This window comes from Sturnira hondurensis, unplaced genomic scaffold (genome assembly GCF_014824575.4).
Source record: "Sturnira hondurensis isolate 20B ecotype Veracruz unplaced genomic scaffold, ASM1482457v3 Scaffold0020080, whole genome shotgun sequence".
Taxonomy (NCBI): Eukaryota; Metazoa; Chordata; class Mammalia; order Chiroptera; family Phyllostomidae; genus Sturnira; species Sturnira hondurensis.
Genome location: NW_028092711.1, coordinates 2,298,079 through 2,309,908, shown reverse-complemented (window position 1 = coordinate 2,309,908; position 11,830 = coordinate 2,298,079). Strand labels below are relative to the sequence as shown.

General features: G+C 37.6%; 1 non-coding gene across 1 annotated transcript; it reads right to left on the bottom strand.

Moving 5' to 3' along the window:
* Positions 1 to 288: 288 nt before the first annotated feature.
* Positions 289 to 391, bottom strand: LOC118974995 (U6 spliceosomal RNA). The gene has a single exon (XR_005063986.1). It is a non-coding gene; the product is annotated as a U6 spliceosomal RNA (small nuclear RNA).
* Positions 392 to 11,830: the final 11,439 nt, after the last annotated feature.

The window sequence follows — 11,830 nt, the reverse complement described above, 5'->3', positions numbered from 1 at the left end:
AGGGCTCCTTTGTATGTTACCTCCTGTTTCTCCCTTGCTGCCTTTAAGATTCTCTGTCTTTGAATTTTGCAGTTTTAATTAGAATATGTCTTGGGGTGGGTCTCTTTGGGTTCACTTGATTGGGACCCTCTGTGCTTTTTGGATGTGTGTGACTTTTTCTCTCATGAAATTAGGGATGTTTTCTGTCATTACTTTTTCATACAGGTTTTCTACTCCTTGCTTCTCCTCTTCTCCTTCTGGTCTCCCTATTATATGGATATTATTATGTTTCATATTGCCCTCCAGCTCAAATATATGGAACACTTCAAGAATTTGCATGTTATCCTTGCACAGGGACCATGCTTATCTTCTCTGTGTCATTCCAATTTTAGTATATGTGCTGTCAAAGCAATTATTGCTTTTATTTGATCATTTCATTACTTTTGTTTTATTTAAAAAAATTCCTTTTGTTTTTTTTAATGCTCAAATTTGACAATTAGTTTATTAAATTTCAATGTTTCTTCTCTTCTAAGGTAAGAGTTTAAGGCTATAAATTTCTCCTTCAGTATTATTTAAGTGATATCCTAGAAATTTTAATACATATATTTTTTTCATTTCTAGATATATTCTAACTGCCTTTATCATACATTACTTAAATTAATTAGTTAAGAATATAATTTAAAATTTCTAAATATACTTCTAAAGTTTTTAAAGTTTTGTTTTCCTTTCATTAGAGATACACACCATAAGTTATGTGATGCTGAAGGTCAACATTTATAAATCCTCCAGGTATATTTAAGAAATATATGTACTTGTAAAGCTTTCTAATTCTATTAATTAAATAAAACATATTTTCTTCTAACTTGTAACCTAAGAGTGCTTATTGCTTTAAGTGATTAGAGGCCATGGCATCTATAATTTCTTTTCATAGATGATTTTAAGTTTTGAGAAACTTAAATGTTTTTGGCCTCTAGATGATAGTTACATCATACTGTTAACCTCTAATGTTTTTACTCATTGAATCAGACTTTTATTCATTGTGTCAGTAAGATTTTCTCCCCAATGATACATTAGATATAATAAAGATTTTTAGTGACAAAATAATTATAAAATAAACTATGAGTGTAGTTTTCTGTAGCACATAAATGAATTTCAGAATTATTTTTGCTGTAATACCTGCAGTCTGATTTAAAACTTATTTCTTTTAATCTGGTGGATTTCTTTCTTACTGCAATTCCCCTGTTTTAAAAGAAATTCTTGTTGTCAAGGAATGCTAATATTTCATTTAAAATGTTTATTTGATTCGCATTGCATTTTGGTCTGAATCATTTAGTATTATATTATTCTTCAGTTATTTGGTATGCATTGGTCTTATCAGCTTAAATAAATGTATGTTATTTGAGATTAGTTGATATCTTTTTATTCATAGTTATATAACTGCTCCAACATTCAGTATAATGTGGGCAGATGAAAGTATAAAGGAGACAGCAAATAATTTTTCTAAATTGATAGTTTACAAAGGTTATATTTTTTTGCTATGTCTTTTTTTCAATTTCATGAATTTCAGGGTCTTAAAAAAAGCATCTACTTGAAACATGATAAGAAAGCTTTTTTAAATTCGTAAGTGTTTCTCAATGTCTATTACTGCAACATTACATTTCTTTTGCTCTATGGTGGAATTTAAGAAAAAGATAGTATATCTTTTGATATACTACGATAATAGTTAACATTTTTAAGCATTTTTAATTTACAAAGGATTTCTTCCTTTTTTATTTATTTAGTTGTGACAAAAATCCCATGACTATTAACCTTTGTGATATTTGAACAATAATTTAGAGAGAATTAAGAGACTAGCTTAAGAGCAACATATATCACTAAGATTTCTTTGTGCTCCAAGTTGTTTGTTACATGCTAAATACAAGCACATAAAAATCTGCCCGGACAAATGCATTTCATGGAACAAGTGTTAATAAAAATACAAAAACAAATAAAAGACAAAACTGAATTTATTATACTTGCTGGCTGAAGAAGAGCTGCATTTGGAAACATGGTCTTACCCGTATATGAGTAGATCATTTACTTGTATATCATGTTGGGTAAATGAACAGGGTTTTGACTAGCTCTAGTAGAAGTGGAAAGGTTATGACTGGGTCTATCAGAAAAAAAAATTTCATTGCTTGCAGGCTAAAATAAGACTGTGTTTCTATGCTCAACGTTCTGATTTATCCCAGAGCACAGCTTGTTTATTCTGCTCTTATAGTCACTGATACGATTTTGACCACAAAGTTCTCAGGGTCTATGATTTTAAAGTATGAGACCATTCAATACCACGTCTTTGATGCTGATAAAATTGAACAGTGCAAAGTTTATTATTGTGCTACCCTTAAAGCTCATTAACCAGAGAAGCTTTGACAGATTTACATGGCGTACATAAGTGCCTACATGATCTTGCCATTAAGTGCGGTAACTTTATCAAATATTAAGGAACCACTGAGTATGCCATTAAAGAATAGATATCAAGCAATCATGATCCACAAAATCGTATACTTTTTGTTTCTTTGTTTGTATATGAAATTAATTGATATATACAAATGATGCTTTTATCTGTTGTTATCCTTTGATTTAACCTAGCAATTTTAGATGTTCATGATGATGGAAAGCTTTCTACAGCCATGTCTGAATTCTGAATATGGTGAGCCCCATATTGGAGGTAAATCAGTCCACTTAAAGATCATTCATCATTCCTCTGTTTCCTAGAGACAATTTGGAGATGGAGTGTTTCTAAAGGACCCTTGCTAAACTGAACTTGATGTAGTTCAGGGAACCACAGAAGCTCCAGAATCACACTGAGCTACCCAATGTTTCCTGGGAAGGGTTTTTCAGTTCAAGTTGACACCTTCAGAGCATGTTTATAGTATCCCTGTCATAGATCAGATTTAGGACACATATTTCACTTTCAAAATTTTATCAGACTTTATAAATGACTCTAGGTTGGAAATGTTATTTGGCTAGACATTGGTCAAGCTGTGTTGGTGGCATCCATTTTTAAAATTGCATCACCTTTAAATGCATCATATTTAAAACTTGTGAGAAGTAACTCTGGAGAGGAATTTAAAATTGAACCTCACTACAATATACAGTTTGTAAAAGGAAGTCTCATGACTAACTTACTTTGTAATTATCTACTTTAAGTGGGTTTGGAAATGACATTCAGATATGAAGACAGGGATTAAATCTTAAGAATGTATTATATAACTCAGAGGCTTTTTTTCTTCTTTAAGTAAAAATATTGATTTGAATATCAGTACAAACAATCATATAAATGAAATTAAGTGCTGTAATATAATACTTAGATTTCACAGAGAATTACTTAGAAGAGAATTCTTCTAAATTTAATGATGTTTCACAGACCACTAAAAATATTTTCATAAGTAGATTCTTTTTAGTTAAGTACAGTGTATCAACATTTGTACTAAGAAATACTTGGAAATTTTTTGTGTGTGTTATTTGAGTGTAACTCTAGATTTCTCCACAGATTTTTTTTTTTACAAAACCTTTTAAATGAAAACAAGAAAGGAATAGTTGTTTAACCTACTGATATTTCTAGTGACTAGCAATCATTAGCATAATGAAGCAAACTAACATAAACTTTGTAGCAAATTAAGTTATTATCTATTCTATCCAACTAAGAAATCCAAATTGTTTTTTTCAAATGGAATGACTTGAGAGAAGAGAATTTGTCACTTCTGTAAGTGAAAATTTATGAATTTGATTCAATAAGAATTTGGAGACTTGAGCTTAGGGTAAGAGATTTTTGATTTGAAAACATTCCAAGTTCAACTGTGCCTGACTTGCTTCCTTGGGGTGAGAAAGTTGTTACTAGATGCATTCCTGAGGATGTAGGGTAGATGATATTCCCTCAGGACCTCCCATCTTAAATTGAGAGTCCAAGTTGGGGCGGGGGTATGGTCAGGGCTGTGTGTGTGGAGAGGCGCGATTCTGAGTTCAGAGAAACTTCCACAGTGGCTACCAGTTCTGCATGGTGACAAGATTTAGTTGTCTCTCCCACCTTTAACTCAAAGTTTCTTGCCTTTCCATCAGAGTGGGCTTAAGAATCAGTGGGCTTGTTTTCTGGAGAGTAGATGGGAGTAATTCTCTCTTGTTCATGAGGTGGATGAGAGAGGAATGAGGAAAAGCCCAGTGTCTTTTCCTGACTTAGTCTGGAGGAAGCTTTGTCAGCACCTCTAGAATATTTATGAGTAAGAGACTCCTAGGCACTGAGGAAAACTTATAATGACAAAATAATTTGGCAACTACATAATTTAGCCTAGAGGTCAAGTTCTTCAGAGAAGGAACCAAAGGACAAGTAGAGGGAACAGATAGCATTATGCCCTTTATAAACTAAGGTTTGACTCTAAATTGTAATTTAACATTATGTAAGGAAGTAAGAGGAAAGAGAGACTCAGAGAATCTAGGAGAACAATTTGATTGTTTTAATTTTATGTGCCCTCCTTATTTTTTTCTCACATTTACCTTCAGTTAAATAGAATAAAACATCTTTAAGTACTTTTTAAAATGATAAATCAAAGACAGTTGCTAAGGTCTGGGCTTCATCAGCTGGAGATCTAGGAAAGTGGGGTTTTTCTTTGTTTTAAAGTTTGTATACACAACTCTCCTTCATTTTTGAGTTTGTACTATGCAAAGAAGTGAAAAACAAAGTAGGAGTTCTTCCAGTAATTCTTCTATCTCAGTGGAAGATCGGAAGTTAGAAATTTATGAGGAGAATAAGACAAATTTAAGCTCTTTCCAATAATTTAGCTACAGCTTCTACAGACAGAGTTTTGAGAAGCTATTTGGAAAACGGAGTCTAGTGAAGGGCCAGTCTGAGAATTTTTCATAGTTCCAAAATAGGTAAAATGGTTAATTGTCTTCCCTGTGTTAAAAACTGCACCCGCGAACAGTAGCAAACACTTGCAGAGCAGGCATTTCTGGCTCAGTAGAAGGTATCATGAACTCAAGGAGGACCCCAGCTCAGCCAAGTTCCTCTCTGTGTCTGCTCCCTATCCAGCACTTGTAGAGTTCCAGGGGAAATTCAACACCACTAGACTTCACTCAGTTTCCTATTGGAAAAAGTGATAAACTCGGCTGACTGGTAAAAAGCAGAGTTCAGAAATTCTCAGGGAGCAGGGTCACTGGATGTTTCCAAAAGCCAGGCCATGGGATGGATGGTTTGGTAGAAATCTGAGCAGGTCAGGTTTAGTGCTGTAGCAGTGAAGCCAGGATTACAGCCTAGCATGGTGAAGGGACACCCCCGAGCTCTCAGCACACACAAACTCTCTTTCTGCTGCTTCTGAGACAGGACATCCTGGACTTGTTTCTAGATGGGAAAGTGGTCCAGGTTGAAGTATTTATGACAAAGAAGGTATTTCAGGAGAGTTTGTTGTATTGGGACTATGATCTGTCCATCATCTGTGTCAGGGCATGTGACAAGCAAACAGTTTACCTCTTGTGGCCAGATCTTCTGGAAGGTCTAATGAAAGCCATGAACCCTTTTCCAAGAAAAGTGTACTTGTATTCAACTACTTTACAGGATTCACAGTTTCTTAGTCCAGTTGGGGTTCTGTAACAAAAATACCATAGACTAGAAGGTTTATAACAACAAAAATTTACTTCTCACAGTTCCGGGAGCTGAAAGTCTTGATGTCAAGTCTCCAGCATGGTAGCATTCTGCTGCGAGTCCTCTGCCTGTTCACAGCTTTCTGCTTTGTGCCTTTTTGCTGTGTCTTAGCATGATGGAAGTGACAAGGGATCTCTGTGGAGTCTTTCCTGGGACAACATTAATCCCATTTATGAGGGCTCAGCCCTCATGATCCATTCATGTCCAAAGTTTCCACCTCCTAAGTCATCCCACTGGGGGGTTAGGATTTCAACATAAAAATTCTGAGGTGACATGAACATTCAGATGGTAGCATACAAATTGCTTGATTCCTAATCATATTCTACCTTGTAATAGCTAGAAGGTTCTGCAGAGATTGGTTGCTGTATTTTGCTATATATAATGCATACTTTTTTGCCCAAATTTTTGAGGGAAAAATGAGGATGTGCATTATACATGGGTAGTACCTGAAATACCTGTACCCATTCTTGTGGTTTGTAAATATTTATTACATAAAATTTCTTGTAGCATAGTTATGTCCAAAAATAAATGCTTAAATTCCTTTAGAATATAAAAAACAAGCATCTAAATATAAATAACTAAATAATTGAATTAAAAGATTAAAGTGAAAAGTTTTTTTTCCTGCAAGTTTGGGCCAAAAACATGGCGGTGCATTATACATGGCAAAATATGGTAATCCGTTTATATGGGAGAGGAGACAGAGCCCATGTGGACTGGCACAGAACAGTCCTGCAAAGAATATGAAAGGACTTACAGAGGTGGCAGCAGAGGCAGCAGGATGCCTTTGTGTTTCTGAGTTGGGGACCAACAGAATAAAGACACTTGAGGCGAGCAGACATGAGACCAGGACTTGGAACCCAGATTATGCATTTCCCCCTCGTCTCCTTGGATGGTTCCTGATTTCACAGGGCCCCGTTCATAGAGCCCGGGGGTCATGATGAAAGATTGCTGGCCTATACTCAGTCACCTCCCCGTAACTCCCTCAGGCAGGTGTGACTAATCCACCAGGATACCTTTCCCACAGAGGACACACATAGCTTCACCATGTTGACCAACTGCTGCTCCAAGAAGACTGTCACAGAATTAAGATGTATGATACAGGACAAAACCTGCTTGCTTTCTTTGGATTACACAACAAAAATTATACAGTCTCAGGCCACCAACCCTTGATATAGGACACACCTGACTGCAGTTTTTCCAAGGACCGTATTAAAAGATGAATCCTTCCTGATGTTTCCTTCCATGTGGGAAAAAAAATCAATCTGATTCCGTGTCTCCTATCATTTTACCCTTAGAGAGAAATCTGGTGATTTTTAGAAGGAGAATCTGAGCATGTCAGCCCAGCCATGTTCACTGAGGACTGTTGTCTACAAGGAATAAACATTCTCCTTGACCTTCCCCCCAGAGGCAGGCTCTGTGGGGAGAGAAAAACAGGGGAGAAGTGAAGGGACAGGCTCACCCTGATGCCAATTGTTCTCAGTCCCAAACTTCCCTGGATGAACTCTTAGGTTCAGTACTAAGAACTCTATTTACCTGAGGATACGAGTCACATTCTTCAATTATGCCCTCACCTTTACCTGCCTATTCCATTGTCCTATTTCTCAACTGTGGAGAATTTTGGTAGAAATCGGAGTGATGCTGATTATTTTACCATCTCAAAACCCCCAACAGGCAGAGTATGGAACTGTAGAGAACAACACAGTTCATTCAGGGGCCAATTCCACCAATAAGTGAACTGGAATTGAATTGTAAAATTACAGATCCTAGAGCTGGACAGGTCCTTCTAATAATGTTTGTGCAGGGTATTCTTATTTAAGGCTTAGACCAATAATGGCACCTTTTTTCTGAGCATAATGGATTGTCACCATAGCCCTACGACTCTAGCCACATTTTATCTTCCCCTTCCCAACGATGAGTGCCAATCAGTTCTAATGACACTGAACTGAAATTAGGGTCCTGCTGACCTCTGCCACCCTCTAGGCAAAATTCTAGAGATAAAGGTTTGGTAATAAGGGAAAGGAGACTTCATTCAAAAGCTTTGTAATTTTGGAATAACAGCTTTGCACATGAATTAGTCACTTGGGCTTATTAATTAAAGCTAAACTTGTTAACACCTGAGTTCTCCTATCATTCCCCCTGTTAGTTTTTAGTTATTTCTATAGGGTTAGTTTACAAACTAAAAAAAAACATAAGATGCAAAAGCTACACAGTTTTGGAAGAATGGCTGCCTTCTGCCTCACAGCTCATCCCCTCTAGACACCCAAAGAAGAATAACCCTGCCACCCTCTGCCAGGCCAGCCTGATCCTAGGCTGCTCTGGGAATTCCTTCCCACCCCAAATACTGCACCCCAGTGTTCATAGCAGCACAATTTACAACAGCCAAGTGTTGGAAGCAACCTAGGTGCCCATCAGTAAATGAATGGACCAAAAAACTATGGTACATATACACAGTGGAATTCTATGCAGCAGAAAGAAAGAAGGAGCTACTACCCTTTACAACAGCATGGATGGAACTGGAAAGCATTATGCTGAGTGAAATAAGCCAGGCGGTGGAAGACAGATACCATATGATCTCACCTTTAACAGGAAGCTAAACAACAAAACAAACAAGCAAGCAAAATATAAGCAAAGGCACTGAAATAGAGAACAGGCTGACAGGGACCTGAGGGGCAAGGGGAGGGAATTTCAGGGGAAAAGGGGAAGAAGGATTTACAGGAACAAGTATAAAGGACAGCGTGGACAAAAACTAAGGTGGGTGGAAATGGAGGGAGGTGGAGAGCACGGGGCGGGAGTGAGCTGGGATGGGAGTAAAAGACAGAAAATTGTACTTGAACAACAGTTAAAATAAAAAAAAAATACTGTCCTTTGGGAAACACAGGCAGCTGCAGCACGATCATCCCAGCATCCTCGAGGGAGAAGATGGGCCAAGAGCCAGAGAGGGGCCACCCTCACCCTTCTAGGAGCCCTTCTTTTACTTCAAATCTTCTTGCCCATAATTCTGTGAGCTCTGGAGGCATTCAGCTTCTCAGTCAATCCCATCCTTGACTGTTCACCATTGCCTCAGCAAACTCCTCCGGCACCTGAATCTCCCTGCTTCTCTCCAATGATCTGATATCTGATCAGTATCAGATGATACTTCTCTCTGTATCACTACAATAGTTATTTTGAACTCAGAATGAAGACTCATAAATTTGATGAAAATGCAAATTACACATTTAAGTTGTCAATATCAAACCTATTATCTCAGTTTAATGAACACATTCAAATATTCTTGAGTAATTTCAGAAGTGCCTGAAGTACAATATTTTAAAAGAACAACTTTATTTTTATTTCTTAGGGAAGCCTGCTAAAGAACACCTAACAGTGTTTTTTATGACCCACCCCCCCAAAAAAATGTGGGTTCAGAACAAAATAGAAAAGTTAGTAAATTATGCATATATTTTTATCTTGGCTTATTTTTATGTAATGCCATTCTAATCTACCTATAGCACCAATTCTATTGTGAACCAGACTTGCTAAAACACTAAGAAAATTTTTAAATGCTAGAACACATGAAAAATTTTTTTAATTTTAAAGTTTATATAATTCTATATTTCTCTTCTTTTTTTGGAGTAAGTGAATTTCCTATTCTCATGGCTCAAAAATATTTTAATTACAAAAGCCATACATTGGAGGGAAAATGGCAGCTTTCATAAGAATTAATATATCCTTGAATTGTATTCCTAATAAGGAATTTATGGAGGGTAATCTCACAGATCATCCTTAATTAGAGCGCCAGTACTTTTCTCTTCTGCAGACAAAAGATCACTGAGCTGAAAGAGGACAAGCTCTCACAATGAAGTCTCAAAGAGGTCTAGTTAGCAACTGTTTGAGATGAATGCTCCTACGTATTGCATGCTACACTGATCATAGACATGGCATGTTAAAAAGCTTTCCTTTTAAGTGAAATGGGAAACACAAAGTCTGTATTTTTCCAAAACTTTGGATTAGAATTTGACAAAGCATGTTAATTGTGCTGTATAACTCTCTCGTGAATCCTCTGTTCAGCTCAGCACACTCACTCTGGAGAACATGCAGGACAGGACTCAAGGGTTTGTCTCCCCACCATTCAAGATCCATTTCATCACTTACAGATGCTTTTCTCAAATACTGAATTGAGGCAGTGACCTTGTTAAGCTTGCAGCATTTCAAACACCACAGATTTTTCGTTAGAATGAAATTCAGTTGTATTTTTTTCTATAAGAACTAAAGTAATTGAAAATTATTGAGCAACTTATCTATATGCAACTGCATGGGTCCTACAGAGATTACTGTGTATCCTTGTCTTCTACACACAGGCACATCTTGAGAGTCAAGAAAAGAGTGATCATGTTGGAGGAGATACGGAGTCAATCCAGTTACACCTGAGCAGCTACACTGTGTTTGGGAAACTTCTCAGGCACTCCACTAACGTTTCTATAGTCTTGAACTTGTCAGAGCTCTCAGTACTGTCTGCCCCATCAGGTTCCTGCTGCCAGGACTTTGTCCCTTCTTGGGTGCCCCTCTATTAGATCCTGGGAGCAGCTAGGCAGGGGAGTGTCTCCTGATGACATTCTCTACAACTGGTACTTTTTCAACATTTCTTTGAGGTGATTTGTCGATATGTTGGTTGAAAGACTATGACAAAGAGATAACTTTTGAGGAAGCACTGAAGTGAGATGGTAAGAAATATGGGGAAGCTTTGCCAGCTTTCTGCCTTATGTCTGCCTGGCGGATGTGTTATGTCTGGTGTGTTAAAAGTTTACTTCCTCTACCTGGGAATCTGGTAATAAAGCCATTTTCTCTATATAATTTTATTTTTTTACAAGATTTTTAAGAATTTCAATTGAATGTATTGGGGCATGTGTTTCATGGGTACCACTCAATAAAACAGCATCTACACACTGCATCATGCGCCCATCACCCCAAAGTCTGTTTCCACCCCCATTTTTTCCCTGTTTGCCTACCTCCACCTGCTCCCCATGCCCTTTCCCTCTATCATCACACTGTTGTGTGTGTCTCTGTATTACACACATGCACATATGCATGGGGTCTGTCTGGACAATGTCCAGCCTTGTTAACGTAAGAACGGTTTATGTGACATCAATGTAACCTGGCAGCGAAGAAGAGTGGACTGGAATACATATGCACGAACAATAATGACCTCAATGTACTAGTCAGTGGGGGCAGTAGACATTGATGAGAAAGCATGTGTACTGTGTGGCCATCACATTCAAAATGACTGAGTGAGTAGAGCAACACATTTTTATCAAATTTTGCATTATGCTTGAAGATTCCTCCATGGAAACTATTTGGAGGATTCAGAAGTCTTTTGGGGATGATACAGTGAGTGCAGAGCAAATAAAAGTATGGCACAAGTGCTTCAAATATGATAAAGAATATGTTAAAAGTGATTCACATTCTAGAAGACCTGCAAAAAGCAGAACACCTGAGAATGTTGAATGTGTGGGGGCCGCAATCAACAAAGATTGGTGACTGACAGTGTGAGATCTAGGAGCTGATGGAGATTTCAAAAGCTACTGTGTCTGAGATTTCAATGCAGGATCTTGGCATGAAACATGTTGTAGCAAAATTCATTCCATGGCTTCTGGTACCAGAGCAGAAGGAACATCATGCTGCAGCTGCTAATGGTTTGATTCAAACCTCTACCAATGAACCAGATTTCCCAAGGTCATAACCGGAGATGAACATTAGTCTCTGACTATAATCTGGAAATGAGGGCCCCGTCATCCCAATGGAAGTCACCTGGTTCTCCATGCCTGAAGAAGGTGCTGTGAAATCAAGAGCATGTTAACTGTGTTTTGATTAGGAAAGTGTTGTCCATCACAGGATGCCCCTCCAGACTAAACAATTAATAAGAAGTACTACCTCAACATTCTTCATCAATTGAGAGATGCAATATGACCAAAACAGCTGCAGCTATGGGCAACTGGTGATTGGCAGCTTCATTATGAAAATGTGCCTGCTCATGCATCACATCTGTCTGGAGGTTTTTGGTGAACATCAAATCACCCAGGTGACTCAGCCCTCCTACAGCCCAGATTTGGTGCCCTGTGACTTCTGCCTTTTCACAAAACAAAAATCGCCTTTGAAAGGGATGAGATTTCAGACCCTCAATGAGATTCAGTAAAATAG